Here is a 6688-nt window from a genome sequence, read left to right as displayed (position 1 = left end):
TAACCACAAAACTTGCTATATTAACATTATTGGAAGATTGTATTCAGTAATTAAATACAGAACTTGATTTTTCTTGACTCTTCTAAAGATCCTCAACTGCTTTCATTCTTGCATCACCGACAGGATATTTAGTGAGAAATGACACGTGTTTGTTATAAAGTGTCTCTATAAATTTGAATGCGCCAAATTTTTCCGACAAATAATACAGGTCGGTAGGCCATTTAAGTTTTGAATAAAGTCCCGGTCCATTCAACTTTAAATTCACGGTTTTCGTCTTCCATTTTTCTTTGCTTCTTCTTTGTAGCCATGTCAAATAGGGGACAGGGCATTTGTGGTGGAGCCGCACTCAAGGGGCCAAATAATCGCATATGGCTCGCGATCCGCGGTTTGCCGACTACTGGTCTAGGTATACTGGAATCTTTCTACAGTGGCACCGTAGACCGTAGTACGGCAAAATCGTGTTGCAGTTGTATTGCTTATATCACAGACTATACCTTTCCTACTTAATTAACTAAAAATATTTACCACTGACTTTATGTTTAACACAAAAAATAGCAAATTTAGCAACACGAACAACACGCTACGTGAAGCGATTCAGCACAATTTGCCGGCGATATTTTTGGAAACCAACTTAAAAATATGTAGACCTTTTATCTTACTCTAGCGCGTGTCGCAGACTCGCTCACTCGCACTCGTGCATCGTTTTTGTTCAGGCCTTGGCTTATATAGTTAGAAGTGCGTGGTAAATTTAATAATTTTATCACAACATATTATATGTATCTACATAGGTACCTAATACCGGGAACTCAGAAATAATGGGAACTGAAATTCCTAACGGGTAAGGAGTAGCAGGTAACCGATCTCGAGTAAGGAATAATCCGGGATAAACTTAAACACGTGTCAAGAATACGTCATACCTACGTCGAATACTGACAACTGCTCTCGGTTTATGCATTGACGCTAATTTAATATTGGTGTATTACACACACTATTGCACGTGTATAACGCGTGTTTAATTTTCGTAGGACACTCACACATTACACGAAACCTTGCATCAAAATGTAGTGTATTGAATATTGCCTATCGGAATTCTATTTATTATCTGTTCTGTGTTCCTGACAATAACGCAAATTTACACATATGTTTTTACTACCCACATATTGACAAAATCATATATTTTTTTAAAATTAATTAACATTAATTCGAACGTCGTCTGGGCTTCCTATAGCCGAGTTAGGTGACAAGGCAACGCTCACTACTGGGAACTATATTTATATTATACACATTATATACATGATAAGATACTTTATTGTTTAAGAATTTCCTTATATGTCCTTACTGCATCAATTGTCGATAATATAATATCCATATTATTTACGACGATCGCATCGTCATGGCGTGAATTCCCTTATATGGATTCTTCTAAAATGCAGATTTCAACGGATCTTAGAAAGTAGAGACGTTGGCAAGATAGTAAGGCCAACAATAAGCGAAGGTACATTGTCATTATTTTAAACAGATAAAACTTTAATCAGTTTAATTTCGACTAAGATAGTACCTAGGTATATCATTCAATAAAATATGTAACTTACGAGTTAAAACTAATTATTTTTTATGCTACACTACGGTAGCCTCATATCATATTTGCGCATACAAAAACCTTTTCCACTTCATCACTGTAGGTAGTATGTCGATCACTCTTGTAGTATCGTTGGAATGTGAGGGGTTTAGCCACGTCGGTAAGCTCTGCACGGTGATAAGGTCAACACCAACAAATGATAATACATTTAATGGTATTTGTATTGTACCTACCAGCAGTGGCGAAGGGTGGAGGTAGGCCATGGAGATCTAACATAAATAGTGCACAATGAACTTTGTCAGACACACTTATTTGATTTCATTGAACTAAGAATACTAATTGCAAATGGTGTTGGTTAGTTTTTACAATTCAATTAAACCCTAACCAAACCAAAATAATGGAGGTAAACTGTGGAGTTCCGACAAAAATAGTGTACATTTTGTCAATCATGCTTATTTGATTTCATTAAGGCGAATTCTTTGCCTCAATTTACGATCAAATGTGACTTCAACGCCATCTAAAGGCATCTACAGGCATCTACCATGAATTTCTAAAAATGTGTTACTAAAAACTTTCGTCGATCGCCACCAGATGGCAATAAAATATAAAATTAAATATTGTGTGTCGCCATATATTAAAAATCATAAGCTTGATAAAAATGCATTTAAATTTATTATATATTTACTTACCTATGTAAAAATATTTACAATTAATATTTTCCCCATAAAATATTTACAATTCTAACATATCTATTTGATTTGATTTAAAGTGTTTATGATTTTTACATTTTGTTTACCGTAGTTTTTTTTACAGTGGCAATACAAGGGTATCCTGTCCAGTCAATGAACCAGATTTTTTTACGTTGTCAATACGAATTAATATAAATATTTTTCTACAGTAAAATTCATTTATAGTAGTAAATGAACATTTAAGTACAAATGTTTATAAGATTGAGTTTAATCTTGTACAATTGACAATTACATCGAATTTCTACTAGAGGTGGAATAAAAGAATGATATGAAATGAATAGCAAAACAAATGCCATTCGAATTATTATTAAACAAAATAAGGAATATACAGTTGTACTTGGTTATTACTAGGAAGGTTGGACCGGCTGAATGTGCTCGTTATAAGCGGTACTCGTTATATCAGAGAATAGGTATTTTTATTGTCGGCGAAAACAACAATTAGACACTTAACTAGTGTCATAAACGTAATCTGTCCCCGGCGGCATCCTGTCCGATCGGATTTTATTGCTTAGGGTCGAAATGTCTTTAAACGATCAACACATTACCAGTATTTTAGCTCGGTATATCCGATAAGTATCTCGTTATAACAGTGAATAAAAATGTACGGAGAAAATCATATACCAAATGTCAACGACTGTTTCCTCATTACATCCGAGATCTCGCTATGTCCGAGATTGTAATAACCGAGTTCGACTGTAGTTATAATTATGACAATGTCGATATTATATAGACATCCCAATTCATTTCGTTTCAACCATGTCCGATCCTAATGTACTATATATGCTACCAGGTCACACTGCAGATGAATATTACCTACTCTATAAACTTAGGGAAGGTAAAGAAAACAACTTGTCATAGGAATGGTCAATTTTAATAGAACATTACACAATAAAAACAATACAAAAACATTATAAATAGGATAATTAAATATATTTACACTTAAAATTAGTTAAAATTATGAAATAAAACCCTAAATATCTACTTTAAAATTGCTTTGAGCTGCATCCTATACTGTGTGATACAGCTCAAAGCAAAATTTTGTGCACACGTATATATTGCATTTTATGCAAATATAACTGGTGCGGGACTTGCATCCAGGGTATCTGCACACGGATGCTGAATGGTGGCCAACGCTGTCCAAACGTACCTCAGCGATCGGTTGGGGGAAAACCGTTCTCCTGCGAGCTGGTGGCTCTGTGTCTACCTGCGATGTCGACATGTTTCTTGGCCGACCTCGTGCTGGCAGTGTTAAAATGTTGGCTACCCGATCTTCATACCGAATCATAGCTTTCGCTAATCTGATTCAGTACGACAACAGTCCCATAATATCCTTTCGGGGTACATTTTCTAGTTTACAATTCCGCATATACATTAGCCAACAGTTTACTACCGCCAAGACCACAAAGTGGTTAAAAACCCTCACAGGCCTTATCGTTTTTTTAATTTCTTAATCACATCGCCGATTCTATTACTTCTGACAGTTCCAGTTAAGAATATTTTGTCTTGAAGTAACGAATCGGCGAGCTTCAAACTAGTGAAAAACGATCAGTATAGACAATGCAGGAGGATTGGGGAGAGTCCGGCAGAGTAACTTGACCACACTTGCGCCCAGACCGAACTGCTTCATATCTCCATCTGATACCGTTCCCTTCCCTACATATATGTGAAAATCTATCACTAATCCATCTCTGGCCGCGAGAACAAAATTTTTAAGGCCTACAGGATTTGGCTTGTTAAGCACAAATTGCCTGTGTCTACAGCGGCCAGTGAACGGCATCATTTGCTCGTCGATGGAGTTATGAGCAGGTCTGGGCAAAGTATGGCATTTTTTTAGAACCTCACTTAAAAAGGGACTAATCTTCCAAAGTTTATCAGTGTTATCTGCAAAATGAAAGTGATTCCGCAGTTCGAAGTACCCGTCTCTGGGCATTGCTTGATTAATGATTGGAATGCTTAGATCATAAACACCAGTACATTCGAGTCTGCGGAAACCTTAATGTACCCATCATAATTTGGATGACGGTGAATACGAATTTCGAATTCGTATTCACCGACCACAAGTCCCTTTTTTGTGCTGAATATAAATTTGTCTGCTCAGCTATTTTTTCGAAGAGAGCGAGGTTGAAGTATTCGAAAAAGGAGCTGAGTACATTGTCAGCAACATGCCCTCTCGCCAACAAATCTTCCTCCAATTCCGGACCAGCATTCGGCATACTGAAACAATAGGAAAAAAATATTATTACATAATCCATATTTCCTCATTAATTCAAGTATTTAGCAGTAAAAATACAAATAATGATGGGCAATAATATGTTTTGATTGAAGTTTACTATTCAAACCATCAACTCCTCATTCGAGACAATCGCTACATCATGTGTACAAGATGTAATGAATTCTTGTTTTTATGCCAAAGCATGTAATGAAAATGAATCTAATGTATGACTGGATGGTATATAAAACCAATAAATATATTATTAAGAAAATTGTAAACCTACCATTTTGTGAGCCAGGGAAGAACCCTGGATTGTGATGTCGAAGGTTGTAAATGTCGAATGTAAATGTCGTCGCTGTTGTCGGACTCGTAACCGTCGCCGACTTCGCAGTCACTGTCGTCCAATATTTCGTCGAGTTCATCAGTATTAAAAGATTTATCTATATGTAAACAAAAAAACATAACCTCATTATATTCATATACTCGTGTTAAACTTATCACTGTAGATAACGTTTTCAATTTACGATTATGTTGTATTAAAAACACGGACACGTGTTTGAAAGCACATAAAATATTTGATTATAATCAATATGGTTACATTGTACAGCATTGTGAATAATTATAATGATGATTATGAGATACATTTTCGAGACAAGTTTCAGTAATTTTGAATGAAATTAAAATTTAATTTTATTAAATTCGGTTCTACAATCATATTATGCGAATGAAAGAAATTCACTATCTATTAGATAATTTACAAAACGTACAAGATAGGCTCGATGACATTTGTCATAAACATAACCTCAAACTGACGTAAAGTATTTATAATTTTACGAAAACGATGAGTATACGCCTAAAATAATATATATTGATGATAAATGCATGATGGTGATTGAAAATACAGTATATGTAACTCTTTTAAATAATTTTTGAATGTTTGTTTGACAATCAAAACTGCATGACATAGTTTGTCATTTTGATGTACGATAATAATATTATTTATTATACACTGAAAAGTTTACTTACTTGACAAAAATGTTACTGATGAGAAGTATCTTATCTATGCTGATGAGTCGATTCCTTCCTGTTTTCAAACAATATAATAATGGCAAAAAAATAAAGAAGAATTGTTATAAACCCGATATTCGATGTCTGTTATCTATGTATTCGATCGAGAGCACGAATGCTACCATATGTTAAAATGCGAGATTTGTTTATTTTGTTGATTATTTTTATCATAAATAATGATAAAAAACAGTTGTAATTTAAGCAAATACTAATTGCAAATAATTCGCAGTTTCAAATTTTGAATATAGGCAGGTTCCTACGTATATTAAGTAAATATTGTAATTTTAATTATAAAGTTATTTTTATTCATATGGCAATTTCGCGTCGAAGTTTTACCACAAACTGATCCTAGCCAAAATGAAGCAGAAAAATGTTATTTTGTCTTGTCTATGTGTGAGTTTCATTTTCAATGTCATGTTGTTGCATGTGTGTGTATTTTGTATATGTGTATTGTTTCGAAATAGTTCCACGGTGGCAGCACCGGACAGCCAAACATCGGTTGAATTTGGGCAATTATTATGGTTTCGATTTCTATCGATTCGTTAATATACAAAAATACAAGATTAAATTCAAATTACTGCCGTAAAAATTAATAAATAATATTTTTAATAGAAACGCTAAACGTTTTTCGCGATAAATTGCGTCTAAGCCGAGGTTTTTCGATTTTAATTGCGTGCTTTCTAACCTCTAAATCGATGTTTTTTAAATTTGAAAAACAAGATATAAGGATATAATAAATTCCAATTTTCGTTTAGCGTTTCCCTGGGTAATAGATTTACGTACATTTTTATCGTAATTTTGATAATAAATCTTATGTCATTCATTCTTACCACCCGATAGAAATGTACCGAATTTGACACGTATTTTTGATATATAGAACTCCATGATACTTCTTAATTTTTTATTTTATTTTTCTCATTACTTTTGAATATATATTTACCGATTAATAAACTTTTCTAGCTATTTTTCGATAACAACTTTACCTAGAGACATCACCTTAAACTAAGAATACAAATTTCAGATTTTTTTAAAACAATTGACTAAGCCCTGCCTAACCAAGACATAATAGATAGGTACCTA

At 33.9% G+C, this 6688-nt stretch overlaps 1 long non-coding RNA gene across 1 annotated transcript; it reads right to left on the bottom strand.

Moving 5' to 3' along the window:
- Positions 1 to 2129: 2129 nt before the first annotated feature.
- Positions 2130 to 6592, bottom strand: LOC147073413 (uncharacterized). Its single transcript, XR_015070451.1, has 3 exons — positions 5567 to 6592; positions 4824 to 4980; positions 2130 to 4542 (listed from the first exon to the last, which is right to left on the bottom strand). It is a non-coding gene; the product is annotated as an uncharacterized LOC147073413 (long non-coding RNA).
- Positions 6593 to 6688: the final 96 nt, after the last annotated feature.

This window comes from Rhyacophila brunnea, unplaced genomic scaffold (assembly GCF_057557595.1).
Source record: "Rhyacophila brunnea isolate RB1 unplaced genomic scaffold, BYU_Rbru_1.0 scaffold_18, whole genome shotgun sequence".
NCBI classification, from domain to species: Eukaryota; Metazoa; Arthropoda; class Insecta; order Trichoptera; family Rhyacophilidae; genus Rhyacophila; species Rhyacophila brunnea.
The sequence above is the reverse complement of the archived record's forward strand: the minus strand, read 5'-3'. Positions and strand labels throughout refer to the sequence as shown.